Source organism: Nycticebus coucang, chromosome 21 (assembly GCF_027406575.1).
Source record: "Nycticebus coucang isolate mNycCou1 chromosome 21, mNycCou1.pri, whole genome shotgun sequence".
NCBI classification, from domain to species: Eukaryota; Metazoa; Chordata; class Mammalia; order Primates; family Lorisidae; genus Nycticebus; species Nycticebus coucang.
This window is the reverse complement of record NC_069800.1, coordinates 28,167,568-28,193,416: the sequence shown is the minus strand read 5'-3', so window position 1 is coordinate 28,193,416 and position 25,849 is coordinate 28,167,568.

Here is a 25,849-nt window from a genome sequence, read left to right as displayed (position 1 = left end):
AAAGCACCACAAAGTTATCTGGCCCTAGGGCAAAAAGACCAGGATTTTGTGCCTTTCAATTTATGAGTCATGGCCACTTGGCCTATAAGAGAGTTAACCTGCCAGGTATCTCCAGGTCAGGTGACGTCCATCAGCCAAGGACATTTCTCCAGAAAGGTGCAACCATCAATAGCAGCTCCCACTGAAGGTGAGAGAAAAGTAAACGGGGTCTGAGCAAAGGACTGCGAGTGCCCACTGGGGGTGAGAAAGGACACACCAGAGGACGTGGATTGCCTAAAATGAGGACTCTGCTCCATGGCTGGATAAACAAGCCCTCTTTCCACACAGGCATTTAGGAAAGTTAAAGGTAATAGACATCCAGGGAAGCTTGGTGCCCTAACAATGCAGTCCCTGTTTTGCAAATTCTTCTCCAAGAGAAAGCTTGGCAGGTCTGTGGGCATTCTGTGGGGTTTTTCCTTCCAGTTATCTCTCTACAGGCTTCACATTCTCCAAGTTTGTGCTCTCCCAGGAAATCAAAGAGGCCGTCTGTCCTATCGGATGACAAACATCTCATTTCCTTGCCATATCTCCAAGAAAGAGCAAATTCCAGATTTCTAGACTTTTGTAAATGAAAGATTCCAATACCTAGAAAATCCTATTCTGGGATGAAGAGAGGGAGTAAAGAAAGAAACTCTCAGTTTTTTGTTTGTGTGTTTTTTTCTTTTTTAATTCGTGTCTATGCTTTTTAAAGTTAGTTGCATTTATTTTCTGTATCATATCTTTCCGATTTTAAACAAACATATAAGACACAGACAATTTTATTTTTAAATGTTCTAATAAGCAGTATTTTATCCCCAGGACCCTGTATATATTCTGAACATATCTTTTGCTCTAAAAATCGTCTAATGTTTTATTCATTTTATTTTATTTTATTTTGAGCCAGAGTCTCACTCTGTCCCCTGGGTAGAGTGCCATGGCATCATAGCTCACAGCAATCTCAAACTCTTTGTCTCAAGGGATCCTCCTGCCTCAGCCTCCCCAGTAGCTGGGACTACAGGCACCCACCACAACACCCAGCTATTTTTTAAAGATGGGGGTCTCCCTGTTACCCAGGTTGGTCTCGAATTCCTGACCTCAAGCAATCCCTCCCTCCTCCACCTCCAAGAGTGCCGGGATGACACGTCTGAACCACCTCTCCAGGGCTGTAATGTTTTCTAGTTCTGGAAGGTAACAGTGGGGAACAAACACAATGCATTCTATCTATTCCCCACCTTAAAATTAAATTTAAAAATAAGTGGAAACCACATTAGCAATGAATGAAAGACACTGTCTAGACAGCTTCCTTCGGGCAGAATGAGGAGCCAGCAGAAGGCTGGCGCCCTGGCTGCCCTGCCCTTTCCGGAGTGGGACGTCAGGGCAGCTGAGGCTGCATGGAGGAGCCAGACCTCTGGGGAGACTCTGGGCATCTTGACCGCCCGTAGAGGAGGCTCCAGAGCATCATGCTTTCCTTGGCCCTATAAGGCGGGCAGATGGCACGGTCTGCTATAATGGCAGATTCCCAGACCACGGGAGCTAGAAGATCCAGAGTGCATTCATTCTTCACTATAGATTGGGCCTTACCAGACACCAGAGGAAACTCCTGGTCTGTGGCCCAAACTTGCTGCTGCATCCACAGTTCTGCCCCCATCAGCAGAACTATTACCTTTAAAAGTAGAACTTTCGCCGGGACTCACACCTGGGAGGCCCTACCTGAGCAATCCTACCTGAGCAAGACAGAGACCTGTTTCTACTAAAAACAGAAAAACTGGCTGGGTGTTGCGGTGGGCGCCTCTAGTCCCAGCTATTCAGAGGCTGAGGCAGGAGGATTGCCTGAGCCCAAGAGACTGAGGTTGCTATAAGCTCTGATGACACCATGTCACTCTATCCAGGGTGACTGTGTAAGACTCTGTCTCAGAAAAAAAAACAAAAATAGAGCTTCATCATTTTTACCACCTTCTACTGCTGTCATGGCCCAGGTTACCATATCGCTTGCCTGGATCATTAGAATGTCTCTCTGCATGGTACTTTTTTATCTGCCCTTGGCCCACAATATTCTTTACAGGGTAGCAAGAGTGATCCCTGGAAAATGCAAATCAGATATAGCAAAGTCCTCTGTTCAAAGCCTGCAAGGGACTCCCTCCTCACACAAGGTAAAGCCAAGGACTTTAAAAAGAACCTCCCAAGCCTCCCAGGACCCTGTCCCTCCCCGAAGTACACATACAACATCACCCTCTTACCCTCCTTAGCCTAATATCCCTCCCCTTCAGGCCTCTTTCTGTTTCTGGAGCACTCCAGGCCTGATCTCACCTTGGGACTTTTGCCTGGAACAAGCTCCTTTCTGGCATGGCTAACTCCCATGCCCCAGGCAAGTCTTTACTCGAAGGTCTGCTTCTTATTGCTCAGTATCTCCCTATTGAAAGAACAAACCCCTTCCCCAGCCCACACATTCCCTATCATCCTTTCCATTTATTTTTTGCCTTTAATTATGATCTCCAATATACAGTACTACAAATTTTACTCATATGTTTATTACATTCTTTCCCCCAGTACATCATAAGCATCATGAGAACAGAGACTTGTATCTGTTGTGACTGCAGGTGGAAGTCCAGGACCCAGCACAGTACCTAGTGGCCAGAGAAATACTTAACGGAGCCTTGCGACCTGCCAAACACTCAGCCGGGCACTCGGCTGGGCCCTGCTCTGAGTTATACTGTCCAATAGAGTAGTCACTAGTCACCTGTGGCTATTTAAATTTAAATCAGTTAAATTAAGTAGAATTAAAGATATAGCTTTTCTTTTTTTTTTAATTTCAGATTAATGTGAGGGTACAAACAATCAGGTCACATATTTGAATTTGTTAAGTAGAGTCCCTCAATAGGGGGGTATGGCACACCTTTGGATATACCATGTATATACCATGGTGTGACATTTGTTGGGAACACCCCAAACCCCTTTTCCTCCTTCCATGTTCCTCCTTTCCCAAACTTGAATTGAAATGAGTTTTTCTGCTATGTGGGTGTGAAATAGATCATCTACTGGATTCATATTACAATTGAGTACATTGGATATTTGCTTTTCCATTCTTGTGATGTTTTACTGAGAAGAATGTGTTTCAGCTCCATCCAGGTTAATACAGATGGAAAGTTACCATCTTTTTTATTGCCGAATAGTATTTCATGGTGTACATATACCTAAAGAAACAGCTTTTCAATCACACTAGCCACATTTCAAGCACTCAGAAATCTCATTGGCTAGTAGTTTCCACATTGGACAGCCTGGGTGCAGAACATTTCCATCATCACAGACAGTTCTCCTGATAGATAACTTAGCATTTATCTATCCCAATTCCCTCATTGACAGAGGAGGAAACTGAAGTTCATGGAAACAGTGATTTCACTAAAATTGCACAGCTAATCAATAGCAAATCCACTATTAAATCCGATTCTCCTGATTCCACAGACCAATGTGTAGAAAAACACGTATAACACACATTTATGGGCTATCAGTTTATTTAATACAAATGAAAATATGAAATGGGGATCCTGAGATAAAAGGATTGCCTGAGCCTAAGAGTTTGAGGTTGCTGTGAGCTATGGTGACACCATAGCACTCTACCCAGGGCAACAGAGTGAGATTCTATCTCAAAAAAAAAAAAAAGAAAGAATGAAAGAAAGAAAGAAAATATAACACAAGCAAATAAAACAACAAAAAATGCCCCCTGCCTCAGGAGTGAATATATTCAATTATAAAGACAGAAAGCATGAGTGTGTTCAATGCACGTTTGTCTCTTTTTTCCTGCTGTCGTCTGAATCTTTTTCTTATCTGGGAGGCATTTCCTGCTGCACAAGGCCTGGTGAAATGTAGAGCTTAATGGATATTTTTCCTCTTTTATATGAATAGTGGATGTGTAAACAGTTTTAGTTAATCAGATGCTTCTACCTCAGACTTTCATGGGAAGGTACAGGGACGAAAAGCAGCGTAGCAGCCATTTACGTCCCCTCGGATCAGTGCGTCTGCGACACGGTCACGCAGTCCACACACTCAGACTGGCCTTATGTCCTGTCCATTTTCAAATCCCACCTCTCTGTCTTTCCTATGTTTTTTCAGCCCAAATCAGCCAGATTTCTGTTCAATTTCTGTTGCTTGCAGCTAAAGTTCCTGACTAAAACAATGCATCAATCAAATTAAAATGCATTTTAATTTGGAAGGAAAGAAAGTAAATTTTTTTCCTCTTCTCCTACTAGGTTCTCTAGCTGGAACCCTGTGAATTACATCCACAAAAAGATTAACAAGAGAAAAACAAACAGATGTTTATTAACATGTACATCATGCTTACACATGGGAGCATTTAGTGATGAGAGACTTGAAGGGGTTGGCAGACGCTCAATACATTTATAGAGAAGTGATAAGACCAAAAAAAAAGGATTTTTGAGTTTCTAGGGGCAGGAATAGTGGGAGGGCAAATTTATGGGAAAAATAATGGCAGATAAGAACTGGTTTTAGCAAGGTTTGTTACGTATATTTCTTTTTTCTTTCTTTTTCTTTTCTTTCTTTTTTCTTTTTTTTGAGACAGTCTCACTTTGTTGCCCTTGGTAGAGTGCCCTGGCGTTACAACTCCCAGCAACCTCAAACTCTTGGGCTCAAGCAATTCTCTTGTCTCAGCCTCCTGAGTAGCTAGGACTACAGATGCCGGCCACAACACCCGACTATTTTTAGAGAGGAGGTCTCACTCTAGCTCAGGCTGTTCTCGTACCTGTGAGCTCAGGCAATCCACCCACCTTGGCCTCCCAGAGTGCTAGGATTACAGGTGTGAGCCACCACACTAGGCCCCGTTACATATATTTCTCTTGTGCCATCACAGGTGATTAACTTCTAGGCAGAGAGGAAAGGAGGGGGCAGCTTTGTAAATTAATGTCCTGCAAATAAGGGGAGGGCAGAGAATTTTTCCTGTATCTATTTTTTCTCAAGTGCCTTTGGTTCAAAATAATCCATGTTTGGGTGCAGCATATTTTAGTACCTTTCAATTTTAAACGAATTTTTCCTCTGTTTTTTGTTCATACTGAGCCTTGAACATCAGGCCATCATCCTGGCCTTCTGGAAAATATGGCTCACAGCTGAACATAGGGAGAAGATAGACTGCACAGGCCCTTGGGCTTCCTATTTGTTTAGAGGAATTAGCTGATTCAATTGATTGTGCATTCAACGATTAAGAAAAGCAAAATGTAAACACTTCCAGATTTATGGATCATTCTAGCTTTGAATAGCCCTTCCAGAAAATTCCTTAAAAGCTGAAGTTTAAAGTGCTGTGATACTTCAGAAGTTCTGATAATAAACATTTCTTGGTAATTTGTATAAGTTAGGCAACAATAACTATTTTTAGTACAGCAGCACCTGTGGCTCAGTGAGTAGGGCACCAGCCCCATATACCAAGGGTGGCAGGTTCGAACCTGGCCCTGGCCAAACTGCAAACAAAAAATAGCTGGGTGTTGTGGCAGGTGCCTGTAGTCCCAGCTAGTTGGGCAGCTGAGGCAGGAGAATCGCCTAAGTCCAAGAGCTGGAGGTTGCTGTGAGCTGTGATGCCACAGTACTTTACCGAGGGCGACAAAATGAGACTCTGTCTCTAAAAAAATAAATAAATAAAAATAACTATGGTTAGTCATTCTCATCTACTCAGGAAATTTGTCTGAAAGGAAAAACGGTGAGCCATGTCAAGCTACTGAGAACATTTTCCAACTTCAAGAATGTCAACAGAGTAAAATCATTCATAAGTGCTTAGCAATAAAATAGTCTTACACATGAATTTGCCATATTTAATTTCTATTCCCCAAATGATTAGGCATTTAATTTTTTTCCTAAAACTAAAGAGTCTATATTAGCCACCTTGACCCAATTGATATTTATAGACCATGTTACCCAAAAGCTGCAAAATACACATTCTTTCAAGTACAAGCAATAGGAGCAGTAGTTTCACAAAGATAGAACCAAATTCCGGCGTATTCAAAAGACCCTCTTAATAAATTTCAAGTGATTGAAATCTTACAGAGCATGTCCTCTGCCCCTAATGGAATTAGATTAATAACGTATCTAGAAAAACTTCAAATATTAGAAAATTAACACACTTCTAAATAGCTCATGGCTCAAAGAAGAATCACAGAGAATATTAGAAAATATTTCCTACCCAATGATAAAAACAGTCTAAAGGAATTCAAGTGGAGGAATCTTCTAACGTCACAATCCAAGATAATAACAATGATTAAAACACACCTGAGGTCTGCAAAGCACTTTAAAATTTACATATATTCAGAAATTTCATCTTAACCACTGTAGAGAAGATGTTGATATAAATGAGTGTCACCCCAGCCCAGAGTAGTACAAACATCTCTTCCACATCTTCAAGAGGCCTGTCAGGCTTCTGGTTAACCCCATGGGAACATGACCTTGCCCCCCTACCTGGCTTCCAGGCTTGCTCTATGGTATTCCCCACTCAGCCCCCAACCTTTCTATACTCTAGTTCATTCAGTTACTTCCCTTGCAATGTATAATAATATTCAAGGACATTTGTGCATCACTTTGTATGTCTACCTGTCTGTTGGACAGTTAAATGTAGGTTAACCATGACTCACCTTCCACTCCTCAGCAAAAGGGCCAGCACACATCCAGGCCTTCTCAGTCCCAGTTCAATGCTTCTCCATGGGAGGAGAACCTTGCTACTTGAACACATCTGGTACTGAGAAATTTAATTCCACTTCTAGGAGTGACCAAAATTTCATAGGAAGTAGTGAAGAAAGAGTTTAATATTTAAATAAGCCTGAGAAAAGAAAGGGAAAAAAATTATGAAATTAAGTTTATATATATATATACACACACACACACATATATATATATATATTTTTTTTTTCCTTAAGCTTAGGTTAAAATGGCAGCTTTGTACTAGTTGTTATAGACCAGACAGGGAATAAATTATGTGCTGGTTTTTGTGTATATGTAGAATTATGTATTTGAACATGTAACATTTCTCAAGTTGTAATTGACTTCTGTAGTATGATCATAGAAAGGCAAATTTGCTTAAAACATTGGAAGCTGAAGTCCTCTTCCTCAATGGAAAGCCCAGCTTTCCTAATGGTGCCTCTTTTTTTTTTTTTTTTTCTTAGAGACAGAGTCTCACTTTATCGCCCTTGGTAGAGTGCTGTGGCATCACAGCTCTCAGCAACCTCTAGCTCTTGGGCTTAGGCGATTCTCTTGCCTCAGCCTCTCGAGTATCTGGGACTACAGACACCCGCCAAGATGCCCGGCTATTTTTTTTGTTGCAGTTTGGCCAGGACCGGGTTGGAACCCACCACCCTTTGTATACGGGGTTGGCACCCTACTCGCTGAGCCACAGGCACTGCCCCCTAATGGTGCCTCTTAACTCTTGATATTTAAATTATTTACTTCTAAAGTATGAATTTTATCAAAGTCTCAGTCTCATTTGTCTTCTTCACTTGTCAATCCAATCAATTTCTGTTTTATCAGATTTGGGGGGAGAGCAAAGAGAGTAAGGTTCAAAATGTTCACCAATATTAGGCAGCACCTGTGGCTCAAAGGAGTAGGGTGCCGGGCCCCATATGCCGGAGGTGGCGGGTTCAAACCCAATCCCAGCCAAAACTGCAAAAAAAAAAATTTCACCAATATCATGTTTATTGATGGCATAAAATCTAGCATCTTTTGCAAGATTTAATCATCTGCTGGGCAAGGTGGCTCCCATCTGTAAACCTAGCACTCGGAGGTCAAGCGGGTGGATTGCTTGAGCTCGGGAGTTCAGAGACCAATCTGAGCAAGAACCAAGACCCTATCTCTACTAAAAATAGAAGAACTAGCTGGGCATTTTTGTGCACACCTGTAGTCCCAACTACTGGGGAGGATGAGGCAAAGAAGATCACTTGAGCCCAGGTGTTTAAGGTTGCTGTGAGCTATGACCCCACGGTACTCTAGCCTGGGGCAACAGAGCGAGACACTGTGTGTGTATTTATATATATATACACACACATATATATATATATATATATATGTGTGTGTATATATATATGTGTGTGTGTATATATATGTGTGTGTATATATATATATGTAAACATATTACAAAAAATTGCCAAAGACCAAATATAAACATTGGGAACTGAAGTCTTCTTTCTCAATGGAAATCCCAGCTTTCCCATATATTTGGTCTTTGGCAATTGTTTGTAATATGTTTACATTATACTATTGAATGTCATCTATCCCATGATTGAGAATAGAAGATACTATTAAGCAAAGAGAAATGATTCAGATTTAATTTTATATGTGGTCATAGTGACCTCTATACTAGTAGGGAGGCAAATGATTAATATTCAGAAAACAAGGATCCCTCTGTCCTCAATCCTGCAACTACCTCAGTAAGAAACATTCAGGTCAGTCCTTGTGGATTGCACCTGTAATCTTAGCACTTTGGGAGGCCGAGGAAGGAGGATGGCTCAAAGCCAGAAGTTTCAGACCAGCCTGACCAAGAGCAAGACCTGTGTCTACTACAAATAGAAAAATTAACCCAGGGTGGCGCCTGTGGCTCAGTGAGTAGGGTGCCGGCCCCATATGCCAAGGGTGGCGGGTTCAAACCCAGCCCCCGCCAAACTGCAACAAAAAAATAGCCGGGCGTTGTGGTGGGCGCCTGTAGTCCCAGCTGCTTGGGAGGCTGAGACAGGAGAAGCCCAAGAGCTGGAGGTTGCGGCGAGTCCTGTGATGTCATGGCACTCTACCAAGGGCGGTAAAGTGAGACTGTGTCTCTACAAAAAAAAAAAAAAGAAGAAGAAGAAGAAAGAAAAATTAGCCCAGCATGATGGAGCATAAGCCTGTAGCCCCAGATACTGGGGAGGCTGAGGCAGGTGGATCACTTGAGCCCAGGAGTTGGAGGCTGCAATGAGCTATGATGATACCTCTGCCTTCAAGCCTGGGTCATGGTGAGAGATCCTGTCTCAAAGGAGAGAGAGAGAGAGAGAGAGAGAGAGAGAGAGAGAGAGAGAGAGAGAGAGAGAAAGAAAGAAAGAGGGAGGGAGGGAAGGAGAGAGGAAGGGAGAAAGGGAAAGAAGGAGGGAGGGAGGAAGAGAAAGAGAAAGAAAAGAAAGAAAGAGAGAGAGGAGGAGAGAGAGAGGGAGGGAGGGAAGAAGGAGAGAAAAAAAGAAAGAAGGAAGGAAGGAAGGAAGGAAGGAAGGAAGGAAGGAAGGAAGGAAGGATTCAATATAGAAGACAAATATGTTTTAATTAAATATTATATTATTAAATGAGTTTCATCTCGGGAGTTATGTATGGGGATATACAGGATGGACATAAAGTTCGAATGCAATTTAAATTAGAGTACCATTTCAATTGCACACTAACTTTATGTCCACCCTGTATTATGGCCAAGACTGCTTGTGCTCACTGATTTCTCCATTCTCCTCTTTTTCTCGAAAAAAGAGCTTGACTTCCCTCCCATACCTCTTAGAATTTAGTGGGGCCATTTGAGAAGTTCTCCCAGTGGGATATGAGCAGCTTGATATGGATCACTTACAGGCCAAGTAGAAAAGAATTCATGAATATTATCCAATGTTGTCTTGCTCCCCTGTCAGTAAAATGCAAAGGATTTGGTTGAAGACTCCAAGACCCCAGGGAAGAATGATTCTTTGCCTTGAGAAATAAATCTCTATTGGGTTAAGACATTAAGAGTTTATAGAGTTTTTTATGATAGCAATTAATTAATTTGGAGTGGTGGGGAGACAGAGTTTCACTCTGTCACCCTGGATCAAGTGCTATGACATCACCATAGCTCATAGCAACCTCAGTCTCTTGGATTCAGGCTATCCTCTTGCCTTAGCCTCCCCAGTAGCTGGGACTACAGGTGCCATCTCTACTAAAAAGAGAAAAACTAACTTGGCTAGTTTTCCTATTTTTAGTAGAGACAGAGTCTTGTTCTTGCTCAGGCTAGTCTTGAACTCTAGAGCCCAAATGATGCCCCCACCTTGCCTCCCTCATCACAGGTGTGAGCCACCTCAGCCAGCCAATTAACCTATCTTGAATAGTGTCCTGAGTGAGTCCATACACTCAATTAATGTGTCTAGATGGGATTATTGCTGGATGGAGCACCCTGAGAGTGAGGGGACTTCCTTGCTAGACTCCGATTCTTCTCTCTGGGAGCAGCTTCCTTTCCTTTCTTCTCTATGCTCCCAGATCTGCCTTCCAGGAGTTTCTTTGTCTCAAAAACTTCCATGGCTATATCTGGGGAGCAAAGTGGAGACTATGCCTTCCTTGGGGAATGCACAGCCTTTATAGCCAGATTCTAGCTGCAAATTTCAGGTTTCTAAAGGCTGTATTGTGTTTTGGTCTTTTTCTCAGCACATGTATTAAGCTCACACTCCATGTGAGGCCCTGTCCAGGCACTAGACACAAAAAAAATCCCTCTTCTCATATATCTTACATTCTAGCAGACAAGACAGACTGAAGGTTGTTTTAAAGCCGAAATGATCCAAACTTCTTCAGTCCTGGCTCACAGTTTCTTTGGCAATGCAAGAGCTTCAAAAATGTAGTACACTCACATCCTTACATAGTTCTGATCCTAAACATAGTTCTCCAATCTGTTTTTTATTAGTTTGTGTCTGAGCCCCAACATCTTTCCTTTTAGCCTTTAAGAACAGCTGCTTTGAGGACATGTGAAACAGTAGGCTTAGGTGGGAAGAAGGTGAAGCTGCACATCAGATCTTTGTGTCTGGCTGAATTACTTCATTCAATTATGAAGACTTCCTGAAACTTTGTCAGTCAAAGCCCTTTCAGTTTTACCTATCACTATGTGAAGTTCCAACCCTGAGATAGGGATTCCTTAGATTTTCTTTCATATTTGCTTTAAAAACTGCCATTCCTTGTCTAAGCCTGTTGTGATCTGCTAATATCCTGCTAACAGCCATCTGCAATTGCCAACACAACATTTTCTTCCCACTTTCCCTGGACCAGCCCATGGTTCTCAGAATTTGGTGCCTAGACCAGCAACCACTCTGGATGTGGTGTCCAGGAGCGTGTGTTTTCACATGCCCTTTGTCAGTTCGAGACACACTGATGCTGTGAACCACAATGGCTGAACTGCAAGGATGTGCCTGCTGTATGTGACGGGTACTTCTGGTTAGAGCAGGAAGTACTTGTGGGTAGGTACCTACATAGAAACAGGAGCAACCAACCATCAGGGGAAGGTGATTATTTTCATTGAGAAAGTTAACATGGTTTCTCCTGACAAAATATTTCAGCTAAGAATCACAGGCTCTTTGAAGATAATTCTATTCTTCTGTGTTCTTGTGCATGTCAATGGCATTGTGGTTTTACTTTAGATGAGGTCGTGACAGTGCCCTTGTCTGCAGAATGCTCCTATTTTCTTTGGGGATTAGTTCCTTCTCCATTCTATGAGGCCCCAGGGGTACAGACAATCATAATATTCCCTGACTGTAGTTACAAGAGAAGGTAACAACTCGGTCTCAGCTGAAACTGGTAATCTATCCAAGTGACATTAAATTTTTATGAGCAAGGACATGTGACTCAAGCACAGTCAGCCAGAATTCAATCAGAGTTAACAACTAACTGACATTTGGCTCAAGACTGTAGTTTCCTGTCACCTGTCCACAAGGCTGACTCTTCACAGTACCCCATGTTAGTTAGATTAAGAAATACCAGCTGTTGTAATATATACACTCAAAATTTTTAGTGCTTTAATACAAACAAAAGTTATTTCCTGCACATGTAGGAAATAGGAGGTAAGGGGGATGTTTTGGAATGGCAGGCCCTCTTCTACACCAACATTCAGGTACCTGAGCTCCCTCTATCTTGTACCTTCATCATTTCCTCAGCCTAAAAGTCTTCAGTATGATCCTCTGCATGTGTCCAGCACACAGGGAAGAAGAAAGTATGTGAATTACTGGGTGAAGGAGGTAATTGTGGGCCAGACCTAGAAGTGACACTCACCACTTCCTTCCACACTCCACCATCCAGAACATAGTCACTTGGCTACATCACACTGCAAAGGAGGCTGGACTAGTTGGCCTGGATATGTACCGGCAGGCAAAGGAGAAAGGTATTTGTTTTGCTTAAAGTGGTCTATGCCATATACCATAGTGATTGGTCCAAGATATGGACATGGGATCCAAGACAGCCAATCAGGGCTTTTCCCTGGGATTTGCTTATGCTGTAAAGGAGTGTAAAGAGTCCTAAGGTCATTAGCTAGTATAAGCCCCAAACTGTTCAATACCATTTTCTTCTAACTGTTCGATACCATTTCTTCTTCTTAATACACAGATTAAGAGAAAGAGCCCGATGCATAAGAAGAACATGGGCAAAGGTACAAAAACTGAGTCCTGACCACTTCATTTTGAGTCCTGCTTCAATCATGTTCCTGATTAGGCCCCAACTCCCCCTTGCTAGTCACCTGAGCCAATAAATTCCCCCTTCCCTCAAGCAAGTTTGAGTTGAGTCCTGACATAGATAGCCTTGGTCAAATGCTTAACTTCTTTCCTGATGTAGCTTACCATTAAGTCCTAGAAATTCTTCTATGTCTCTGCTAGAGTGAAAAGAAAGAGGGAAGGCAGATTTCTTTCAATATGAGACACGTAAGTCTTTCTCATTCTCTCTTTTTGTATGCTCTTTATAATTTCAAAACATTCATTTGCCATATCTCAATAGATAAGTAAAAACAGAAAGTTAAAACATAAGAGGCTCAGTTTAAAAAAAATCAGTATTGTCCAGGCACACTGGCTCATGCCAGAGATTCTAGTACTGCAAGAGGCTAAGGCAGAAGCATTGCTTGAGCTCAAAAGATCAAGACCACCATAGCAAGAGCGAGACCCCATCCCTACTAATAATAGGAAAATTCGCTGGGCATTGTAGCATACATCTGCAGTACCAGCTACTTGGGAAGCTAAGGCAGGAGGATCACTTGAACCCAGTTGGAGGTTGCTGGGAGCTAGCATGACACCACAGCACTCTAGCCTTGGACAACAGAGTGAGATTCTGTCTCAAAAGAAGAATCATTGGGTGGCGCCTGAAGTTCAAGTGGCTAAGGTGCCAGCTACATACACCAGAGCTGGTGGGTTCAAATCCTGCCCGGAGCCTGCCAAACAATGACAACTACAACCAAAAAATAGCTGGGTGTTGTGGCGGGCACTGTAGTCCCAGCTACTCAGGAGGCTGAGGCAAGAGAATGGCTTCAGCCTAGGAGTTGGAGGTTGCTGTGAGCTATGATGCCACAGCACTCTACCCAGGGTGATAGCTTGAAGCTATCAAAAAAAAAAAAAAAATCATCATCTAGTGTGTCACTAAGTCTTATTTATTTTTATTTATTTTTTATTTTCTTTACTTTTTTCTTTTGATTTTGGTGATCCACCCACATTCCCAGGTGAGTCTGCTCCCAGTTCCTAGAGCTATCCTTCTCTGGGAATTGCCTTTAGCCTGTGGGATTTGCCTTACCTGGAATGGCCTGTGAAGCTGTCCCTTCCCCTAGAGAAAGCCTCCAGTCAGTGGCTATTAAGGTGGTAAAAAAAAAGAAAAAAAAAGCAGTGCCCTTGCTGTAAAGGAAAACAACTCCGATGACACCTCTGTTCATCCCCCCAGAGCTCTTTGTAGGATCAGGCTAAGGCAGATTTTAGTTGGAAGTGATCCTATTTAGCTTCCTTCCTGGTGCTATCCTGAGAGTTCTTCCAGAGAACATCGCAGATTCTACTTCCATGGAGCACTATCTAAAGGATTATTGTCACCCCCTTCATATCTCATATTCACCTCTTCCTTTCTTTTTCTATTGAAACTACTCTCAGCATTCTACCTCTCGAGATGCTCAACTCTAGTCTTGCTAGTGTGGAATGTTCAGTTTCAGTGTATGACACCCCTACCAAAAGTGCTTTTGAATAACTTGGATCTCTTTAAAGGCTTCTACAATGTCCTCCTGAATACTCACTCTCCTCCCCCTCCTGCCCCAGGTTTCTTAAGCATTCTGTTTGATCCTTATAGCATTCTGCTTTTATTGCAGTTGGGTGTTTGCATGCCTGTTTAGTTGGGTATTTGCTTGCCTGTCTTACTTGAGGACAGAGTTTGGTTCTTTCATCCCTGTGTCTAAAGTATTTTCCACAATTTTCTCTAAGGATACACACCAATAAAACACACTGTGAAGATGGCTTAGCTATAGTCTTAGGGCCCTTTAAATTTTCCCAGCTTAGAGCAAGGCTGGCACAAGATCCTTAAGCAAAGAAAGAGGATCAGAAAAGATTAATTTACCCCAAGTAGCCATGGAGATTGTGAGAGCAAAGGAGGCTAGGGAAGGGTAAGTTACAGGGAGGCCCTGATTTGTATACGTGTAACAAGATGTTCATGGGTAGAGAAGACTTTGGTTGCATAGGATGCTGAGAGTCAGGTCTTCTTCTGGGCCAATCAGCTGGCAGCAATGTGGTGGCTGTGGGTGGGGCTGCTGGTCTACCCATTCTATGGTGAGAATGTGCTAAAATCCTGATCAGGATTAGGTGTTAGATAAAAGGCACCATGGTCTCAAGATAGGTGAAGCCAAATGGGGACAGCATGTACGGGCACAGCTACCTGTCTTCTTCTTGCATAAGTTTTCAAGGTTACAGTATAAGGAAAGAGACAACCAGTCATTTGAGGGTGTCAATTGTAAGTTGAAACTAACAAAAGGAAGAATATGTCATTAGGATATATAACTTTACCTTATGCCTGGACCTCCCCAGGCCCCATCAACCAAAGGCAAAATGCAAGCCAAAGAGGGTACTCCCACATATTCCTAGTAATAGTGATTAATCAAGGCACTAGTAGTTTGGATACATGGGCTGGGTAATTTGGTATCACTTTTTTAAACCCTATCCTGACCTGGAGGTCTAATATTTCTTCATAGCTGTGTCTTTGATTATAAGATACATCATTACATTACTTTATGTACCTTTCAGGGAAAAGAATTAAGACTTCATTGGTTATTAGTTGCATTTTAATTCCATGCATATTAAAATGTGAAAAGATAGATATTTTATAGCTAACATAATGCAGAAGTATCTAGACTTTGGTTAAGAACTCTGACTTTGGAAGCTAATTTTGATCTAAGATTCAAATTTTGGCTCTGTTGTTTATTAGTTGAGTGATCTTAGAAAACTTCAAGTTTCAGAATGAAATCCAAAATTTGAGACTAATAACAGACTTTAAATTATAGGTTCATTGAAAAGTATTCAATGAGTTGATACAGGCAAGATGGCACATAGAAGAAATCCTGACAGACTGTTTACTGTCATCCTCGGTGGAGTGCGGTGGCATCACAGCTCACAGCAACCTCAAACTCTTGGGCTTAAGTGATTCTCTTACCTCAGCCTCCCAAGTAGCTAGGACTACAGGTGCCCACCACAATGCCCGGCTCTCTTTTTTTTTTTTGTTATAATTGTTATTGCTGTTTGGCAGGCCCAGGCTGGATTGGAACTATGGGCGACAAGCCTGCTTTGAATGTCTTTCAAAAATAATTTAATTAACGATAGTTAAAATTTTTCGCAGCACACCTAAGATCTTTTCAGAGCATGGTTGAAAATTACTGATCTAGGCCAGTCTGAGTTGTTCACCATTGTTTTAGGCATTGATATGTGATATCATTCTGACCAATGGGACATGAAGGGAAGTATCCTGTGAGGGCTTTAATAGTGGGATGATAGAAATGTTTCAAAAACTGTCAACTACATGTGCAGCCTGGAATTGCAGCAGCCATCTTGGTACCATGAGGTGTGCAACACCAACATGCTGAAGATGACAGGACAGAAACCAGAAAGCCTTTTGCTCTTTGGAGGATACTAATGACCACCGGGAACCAAACCTGGAATCACTTTTCCCTAGACTTCTTGTACCGTAAGTAATCAAAGTCATCATTAAAGAAACTTCTGTTCAATACTCTATTATTAATACAGAGAAGACATAAAATTGATGTAATGCTCAATACCTATGAGATCATAACTATTTTTTGTTTCCGTGTTGCTTGCTCATTGTACCTCTCTGTTCATAAGTTTTCTCATTCATCATATGAGAGCTAAAAAGACATTTGCTTTTCAGAGCTCTCAGTGGGACAGATGAGTTAATGTGTACAGAGTGCTCAGTTCCCAGGCTAGCCCACTGAAGTAGTCAGTGACGCGTAGCTCTTCCTTCTCCTCTTCTTCTCCCTCTACTTCCTCCTAACACGATTTTATTATTATATTATCACTATTCAGAACAATGTAGATTGTATTATTTTTTCATAATCCTATCTTTGCTCTGAGGTCATGCCATAGTTTACTATGAGCAGGGTATATTATTTTGAACTCTACTATTATCCTTTCTATTATCTACTCTACTGATTTGGGGCTTACCCATGTGTTTTGCTTTGGTCAATAGAATATGAGAAGATATATCTGTACTATATCTGTCCAAAGGTTTTGAATGTGCTCATATAGTTCAGCTTGCTCTCTTTATATTACTAACATTTGCCATGAGAAGAACAAGCCCCAAATAGTTTGTTTCTTCATCCTGGATTCTAGAATGAGAGACAAGTAGAGCATATCTAAACCCGATCTACAGTCTGAAATGCAGATGGTCTAGTCAAGCTACAGTTGCTAGACAAACAAGCTGCAAGAGAGGAATCTAAATGCAAATATAAATGTTCCTATAAGTCACTAAGATTTTGGGACTGCTTGTTATACAGCATTATTGCCATTTAAAGAAACTTACTAATACATCCCCCCAAAGAGAAAAGACAAATAGAGTCTCAGAGACTTCCCCAAATTTGTTGCATGTTCCAAAAAGATTCGTGACATCTGAGATAGGCCCTGAAACAGTGGAAGGGCTGGTTGGACCAGTGGATTTGGGGCTTTGCTGATAATCTAAGAAGTGAAAGGCCCAGTGGCCGGGCACAGTGGCTTATGCTGTAATCCCAGCATTTGGGAGGCCAGGGCCAGTGGATTGCCTGAGCTCATAGGTTCAAGACCAGCCTGAGCCAGAGCGAGATCCTGTCTCTAAAAAAAATAACCAGGTCTTGTGGCAGGCACCTGTAGTCCTAGCTACTTGGGAGGCTGAGACAAGAGGACTTGAACCCAAGAGTTTGAGGTTGCTGTGAGCTAAGACACCATGACAATCTACGAAGGGTGACCAAGTGAGACTGTCTCAAAAAAAAAGAAAAAAAAAAGAAGAAGTGAAAGGCCCAGACTACTAGCCAGAACTTCTCTCCTCATCATTTGACTAATATACAGGGGCCAGGTTCACCCTACAGCAAGGTTCCTCAGGACATCCAGTAATAATAATTGGGACATAGTTGGCTAAGTTTTCTTGGGAGAAGGGAAATAGTTTGGACACTGACAGAGACATCTCTTGATCATGCTACATAGATTGTAATTTACTCCATGGGAAGTAATTCTGAGAAGCTGGAACTGAAGCCAGATGTAGAGAATAGGAAGCAGTCATCTGGTGAGGAACAGGAGTGGGAGACTGGAACAAGAACCAAAGGGCTTGAGCGATGCCTGAGGCTCAGTTAGTAGGGCGCTGGCCCCATATACTGAGGGTGGCGGGTTCGCACCCGGCCACGGCCAAACTGCAACAAAAAAAATAGCCGGGTGTTGTAGTGTCTGTAGTACCAGACACTTGGGAGGCTGAGGCCTAGAAGAGAATCACCTAAGCCCAAGATCTGGAGGTTATTGTGAGCTGTAACACCACAGCACTCTACTGAGGGCAACAAAGTGAGACTCTGTCTAAAAAAAGAAACCAAAAGGCTGGATGTGGCAGCTCACACCTGGAATCCTAGCACTCTGGGAGGGCAAGGTGGGTGGATTGCTTGAACTTAGGAGTTTAAGACCAGCCTAAGCAAGAGTAAGACCCTCTCTCTACTAAAAATAGAAAAAAAATCAGCCAGGCATTGTGGTAGGTGCCTGTGGTCCCAGCTACTTGGGAGACTGAGGCTGGAGGACTGCTCGAGCCCTGGAGTTTGAGGTTTCTGTGAGCCAGGCTGACACCACGGAGAACAGGTAAGGCCTGGAGTGTGGCAAAGGAGACAGGTAAGTGTCAGTATCAAAGCCATGGCCCCCTTGTTCTAAACCATTTGAGGTGAATACAATCTGCACTGAAGTAAGATGGAGTCAAGACATTGGGTGATATATCAGTAACATCCCAGGTGCCACAAGGGCAATGTGACTCCTTGCTCTGGTTTCCTGGCTGGCATCCCCAGACCTCTGGGAGTTGGCTTCAGAATTTCTTATTCTGGTTTCATGCAAAACTAAGCCCACTTTAAACCTGAAACCCTCAGGGTTTCCTGGCACTGCTGTCTCCCTCGGGTGGATGTCTGTAGACACGTATTATCTTTTGTCAGATTCCCTTCTTATCTGTTAGGTCTCCCCATGGCTTCCTTGCTGAGCTTCCCCAAGCTGATCTCTGGAGGAGCTGAGCCCCTGACTCGCACCTGCCACCCAGCTCCACCTCCTACTTGGCCCTGGCTCACCTGGGCGGATCCAACATGTTCTTCCTGGTCTCAGCTCCTGGCTGTTCCTCCCAGACCTTTCCATGCTCCACTGCCCAGAATCCAGCACATATGTAGGCTTGAAAATGCCTGTGGTCTCCTTGAGTGACCTCTACCTAACTTTCTGATCCCTGAAATTATATTTTCATAAACGTCATCCTTTAGTTCACATTTAAATATAAATTCCCCATGAGAGAGACCCTATTAAGCCTTGCAGGGAATTGCTAATTTACATCTTAATGTGAATGAGGTTATTGGATTTTTCCCCCTTAAATCAATCTTTGATGGGGGAAGGGGCAGGTAGAGAAAGCATGATCATCAGTTAATGATGTAAGAGGGTCGGGTGGCCATAGAGACAGAAAAAGGAAACAAGAGGGGAAAGTTCTGTTCATGGTTTTGTGTGAGGCATAGATACTGGTTCCAGGTGCTTCTGTTGACCTTGATAGGTGAAGTTTTTTGTTTTGCTTTGTTTTGTTTGAGATTTAACCCTTACCACATTATTTCTGTGATGGACTGGTATAAAACATCTTGAAGGCAAAAGGATTCGTGGTAAACCGGGATGGATGCATCCTTAAGATGGAAATGGGCGTATGGAAGACACTGGCATGTAGGATGATGGATATAAATGAATCACAAAGCTGGGCATTGTGTACGTGTAGCTAAAGCAACCCAAGAGAGCGGATTTCTTTGGGAGGCTGATCTCTCTGCTGTGCAGAGATTATTTGATCCTCCCATTTTAGGGGCTGGTCCTCAGTGTGTATTTTCAGAAACTCAGTTTTGCTGGTGCATGCAATAGATCAGCCTCAAAGGATTGACTCATAGCTCTCCAACTCACAAGACTATGATGAGAGACAAACCTTTCTAGAATGCATGATATTTTATATGCTGTCAGGGTAAATGGGAAACTAAAGCAGTAGCAAGTGGTTGCTTGGTGGAAATGAGCCGTGTGGAAAGGCTTATCCTCAAAGAAGAGTTCTTAGATGCCAAGAACCACGGCGAGCATTTAATTTCTCATTTAATTCTCAAAACAATCCACAAACAGGGTGCTTTCATCAGATCCCTATAAATAAATGAGGGTCCTAGTTTTATTATATTTTTATCCCAGATTATCAGCCTAAAAAGAACCTGAGCTAATTCAAATCCGGGTAAATGAATCAATAAAACCAAACCACATGGTCCTGGGCTCATGGAAAACTGGAGATGGATCTAGACATGGGATAATGGGCAAGATGTGAGTGGGTAAAGGGAAGAGACGGCAGACGAGGAACATGTCCAGGGGGAGTTAATGCAAATGGTCTTCAAGTCTGGACCTCAGGGCGGAGTTGACTATAAGAAAATTGATGGGTTAAGAAATACTCCAATCCCACTTTAGGGGATACCCTATCCCACTTTACATTTAAAAACTTCATTTAAAAATCATAAAAATAAGGCTGAGTGCGGTGGCTCATGCCTATAATCCTAGCACTCTGGGAGGCTGAGGCAGGTGGATTGCTTGAGCTCATGAGGTCGAGACCTGCCTGAGCAAAAGCGAGACCCTGCCTCTACTAAAAATAAAAAAACTGAGGCAAAAGGATCGCTTGAGCCTGAGCTGGAGGTTGCTGTGAGCTAAGATGCCGTGGCACTCTACCCAGGGTGACAGCTTGAGACTCTGTCTCAAAAAAAAAAAAATTATAAAAATATAATTGAAATCTAATCGAACAATAAAAGAAGAAAAATTGAATAATCATGGTATTTCTTTATATCTAAGAATATTTTAGATATTTGGGGGAATAGGGATTTGTCATATTTGTCATATTTGGGGATATGTCACAGAAAAAATATATGATCTGTGTCAGTCACATGGAAGAAGAAGACATGGACTGTGTCTATTCTACTCACTGAGGTGACATGAAAATCTTATATTAATTGAGAAACTAAATTCTTAGAATTGGGCAGAGCCTGTGGCTTAGTGTGTACGGCGCCGGCCCTATATACCCAGGGTGGCTGGTCCAAACCCGGCCCCGGCCAAACTCCAACAAAAAAAATAGCAAGAGAATTGCCTAAGCCCAAGATCTGGAGGTTCCTGTGAGCTGTGTGACACCACGGCACTCTAACCAGGGCAATAAAGTGAGACTCTGTCTCTAAAAAAAATAAATAAATAAAATAAATAAATAAATTCAAGGGTGACATATTTCTATTTCAAGCTAAGTTTCTTGTGAGTAATTAAGCAATAACTTCCTAAACAATTCACTGAAAAAAAAAGAAAAACCTCAAGAGATGATAAGTACAATATAACTTAAGACAAATGAGGAAACCCAACAGGCAATGGAAGGTAAGTTAACATGAGACATTTTTTTGTCTCAGTGTTTATAATGCAGTTATTTTGCTATAATGGAATCTATTTTTTTTCTGTAACTAGATTTTAAGAAGAATGTTCAGAAATCAAGATGCAGCCACTGGCCACACAATAATGTTTCACCCAATGACAAACTGCATATGTGTGTGTGTGTGTGTGTGTGTGTGTGTGTGTGTGTGTGTGTGTATATACATATATATATATATATAATTATTTTTTTCCACTCTGTCGCCCTGGGTAGAGTACTGGGCATCATCATAGATCACATCAACCTCAAACTTCGAAACTCAAGAGATCCTCTGGCCTCTGCCTCCCAAGTAGCTGAGACTATAGATGCCAGCCATGATGCTAGTTTTTCTATTTTTAGTACAGACAGGGTCTCACTATTACTTAGGCTGGTCTAAAACTCCTGAGCTCAAGTGATCCACCCCCATTGGCCTCCCAGAGTGCTGGGATTACAGGCCTGAGCCACCACATCCAGCCAATAAACTGCAAATCTGATGGTGTTCGCATAAGATAATAATAAAGCATTTGTCTATGGCTCAGTGCCCGTAGCACAGTGGTTATGGCGACAGCCACATACACCAAGGGTGGCAGATTTGAACCTGGCCCAGGCATGCTAAACAACTGCAATAAAGAAATAGCCAGGCATTGTGGTGGGCGCCTGTAGTCCCAGCTACTTGGGAAGCTGAGGCAAGAGAATCACTTAAGTCCAAGAGTTTGAGGTTGCTGTGAGCAGTGATGCCATGGCACTATACCAAGGGTGACATAGTGAGACTCTGTCTCAAAAAAAAAATGCATTTTTCTTTACCTTTTCTGTATTTTGATATGTCTAAATGCACAAATACTGAGCATTGTGTTGTAATTGCCTGTAATGTTCAGTACAGTAACATGCTGGACAGGTCTGTAGACTAGGAGTCTGGACCACATCGTAGCCTATGTGTGTTGTAGGCTATACCATGTAGGTTTGTGTAAGTACACTGTATGATGTTCCACGATGACAAAATTACCTAATGAGCGGACACATTTCTCAAAATGTATCACTATCATTAAGTGATGCATTACTGTACATTGCAGGAGTCCTCAAACTTTTTAAATAGGGGGTCAGTTCACTGCCCCTAAGACCATTGGAGGGCCGGACTATAGTTTTAAAAAAAAACAAACTATGAACAAATTCCTATGCACATTGCATGTATCTTATTTTGAATTAAAAAAAAAAACGGGAAAAAATACAATATTTAAAATGAAGAACAACTAAAGTTAAATCAACAAACTTATCAGTATTTCAATGGGAACTATGGGCCTGCTTTTGGCTAATGAGATGGTCAATGTCTGGTTCCATATTTGTCACTGCTAGTGGTAACAAGTGATGCAAGCGTGCATCAATAAGTCCCGAGACTGAGAGGAGGAGTCGAGAGACAGAGAGGAGGGGAGTCGGAGAGTGCGGCGCACATTCCACACATGCACACTGTAGCAGGACAGGCAGCAGTGGCAAAAACACCTGAAAGGCCACATCAATGTCCTTGGTGGGCCGCATGTGGCCCGTGGGCTGTAGTTTGAGGACCCCTGGTATATTGCATAAGTATATATTCATAAAAATGTGTGTTGAATGCTTACATTTTTATCTAGATAAGAAGCATTCCTGACTTGGCCCCTGTAGCTCAAGCAGCTAAGGCGCCAGCCACATATACCAGAGCTGGCGGATTCAAATCCAGCCCAGGCCCACCAAACAACAATAACAACTACAACCAAAAAATATCCGGGCATTGTGGCAGGCGCCTGTAGCCCCAGCTACTTGGGAGGCTGAGGCAAAAGAATCTCGTAAGCCCTAAAGTTTGAGGTTGCTGTGAGCTCTGATGCCACAGCACTCCACCCGGAGCGAAAGCTTGAGACTCTGTCTCAAAAAAAAAAAAAAAATGGTTTTCCAACTGGATGTGAATCCAAGTCAGAAATTCTAAAATTGTAATGTTTTCAAGGAATCAGGCCTGCTTTATAATGTCCATACCCAAGCTTCTGGTGTTAGATATTTGTGTTGATTTCAGGTTATTTTTCAGAACTCATTATTCATTGAAACAAAAATTTTAATATATATCATGTCCCCACAACCAATTATATATTTTGAAGACTCTACTCTAAGTGAACAAATAGTGACAGAATATATAAGTATTACAAATTAGTTTTAGAAATATTTGAGGCTGGGCATGGTGGCTTACACCTGTAATCCCAGCACTCTGGGAGGCCAAGGTGAGTGGATTGCCTGAGCTCAGGAGTTGGAGACAAGCCTGAGCAAGAGCGAGACTTCATCTCTAAAAAATAGCCAGGCATGTGGTGTGTGCCTGTAATCCCAGCTACTTGGGAGGCTGAGGTAAGAGGATCTCTTAAGTCCAAAAGTTTGAGGCTGCTGTGAGCTATGATGCCACAGCACTTTACCCAGGGTGACAAAGTAAGACTCTGTTTCAAAAAATAAAAATAGGAATATTTACACTCACCCCCCAACCAGGTTAGAAAATCTATTTCATCTTCAGTAAGTAGGGTCCTTTAATGATGCCTTTGCCAATTCCATGAATGAAAGATATTATCTTGTTTTAAATTTTATATTTACTTAATTACCACAAGTGAGCAGGCATATTTTTCCCTTGTTTATTTCTTCTGTAAATTATCTGTTATTGTCCCTCCTTGAGACCATAAAATTTCCCCCAATCCCTCCTAGACTATAGACCTCCAGAAGCTACAAACTGTTGGGAAAGTGTATTTAAGAGAACTCACACCTACAAAATTAAAAATAAAACCTCCTAAGAGCCAAGCACAATGGTACGCTCCTATAGTCTAGTCGCTTGGGAGGCTAATGCAGGAGGATCACTTAAGCCCAGGATTTGAGTTCTGCCTGGGCAACATAGTGAGATCCTCATTCCCCAAAGGAAATGAGACCTTTACTGAGGCTTTTTTCCCTTTTGAAATCAGAGACATAACTTTAAAAAAAGAATTGCTTTGGGTTGTTGCATAGAACATCACTGGGATTTTTGTATCCCTCAGCTTCTAAGAACTAGGAGATTCTTAACAAGCTGTGGATATACAAAATGAAAACTAAATAATCGTAATAAATTGGTGATCAGTGCTTCTACTACATAAAAATTAGAAAAGAGCTATCACAATAATTTAAAGTTTTATTTAAATCCTAAACTTCTTGGCAGATAAACCTGCTACCACTTGAACATGAATAAGAAAGAAGATAAAATAGCTAAAATGAATATACGATTTGACAGTAAAGAAATCCAACTTTTATAATGCATCAGGAATACCTCATTAAGTAAAGTGAGTCACACCTGCAGATTGAAATTTCATGCTGATGATGGGGTTAACCTCATAGTATTGTATATCATGGGTCTAATTAATGAACCTCAAGTTATAATTATCTATAAAATGAAAAGCAATGAAAAACTCAGAAAATCAGCCTTTCTCCTCTTGCTTCGCAATCATCTCAACATAAAGTATTATGCTGGGTCCACTGGTCATCACCTTGCTCAAACTAGGATTCCTTAAGAGAAATAGTTCATTGGGCAGTGCCTGTGGCTCAGTGGGTAGGGCGCCAGCCCCATATATCGAGGGTGGCAGGTTCAAACCCAGCCCCAGCCAAAATGCAACAAAAAAATAGCCGGGTGTTGTGGTGGGCACTTGTAGTCCCAGCTACTCAGGAGGCTGAGGTAGGAGAATCACCTGGGCCCAGGAGTTGGAGGCTGCTGTGAGCTGTGTGACGCCACGGCACTCTACCAAGGGTGATAAAGTGAGACTATGTCTCTACAAAAAAAAAAGAGAGAGAGAGAGAAATAGTTCATTTTATAAATAATTAAAGAGCTAGTATTTGGCGATAGCTTACCTGAGGAAAGTGTATCTTCTTCAAGATGCCATTTATTCAGCACCACTGTATTTTTTAACATTAAATAATAAGCCCAAATATTCATATTTATGATGTTTTTCTTCCAAGTCTCTTTAAAAAATAATATATGGAGCAATAGGAACTCTCATTCACTGTCAATGGGAATGCAAAATGGTACAGCACTTTGCCAGACAGTTTGGCAATTTCTTACAAAACTAAACATCTTCTAATCCAGCAAATTATCTCCTTAGTATTTACCCAACTGAGTTGAAAACTTACATCCACACAAAAACTTGTACATGGATGTTTATAGCAGTTTTACTCATAATTGCCCAAACTAGGACACAAACAGCTGTCTTGTAGCAGGTGAATGGATAAATAGACTGTGGTATACTCAGACAGTGGAATATTTATTCAGTACTAAAAAGAAATAGGCTATCGAGCCATGAAAAGACATGGGGAAACTTAAATTCGTATTACTAAGTGAAAGAATCCAAACTGAAAAGGCTGCACCCTTATATTCCAACAATGTGACGTTCTTTCTTTCCTTTTTTTTTTTTTTTTTGAGACAGTCTCACTATGTTGTCCTCGGTAGAGTACCATGGCGTCACAGCTCACAGCAACCTCCAACTCTTGGGCTTAAGCGATTCTCTCACCTCCACCTCCCAAGTAGCTGGGACTACAGATGCCTAACACAACGCCTGGCTATTTTTTTGTTTAGCAGGCCCAGGCTGGGTTTGAACCCACCAGCCCTGGTGCATGTGGCCGACGCCTTAGCCACTGAGCTCAGGTGCTGAGCCAATGTGACATTCTAGAAAAGGCAACACTTTGGAGACCATAAAAAGGTCAGTGGTCATTTGTCAGGAATTGGTGAGGGGAGAAATATGTAGAGACCAGAATGAAAATACTCTGGTGGGTACAGGTCTTTATAGATTTATCCAGATGCATCGACTGTGCAACGCCGAGAGTGAACCCCACGGACACTGTGTCCTTTGGGCAGTGATGATGCATCAGGGTAGGTTCATGGCTTGTAACAGAGGTACCATTCTGCCAGAGGATGTTATTAACAGGGAAGGTGTTGCAGGGGGAATGGCCTGAA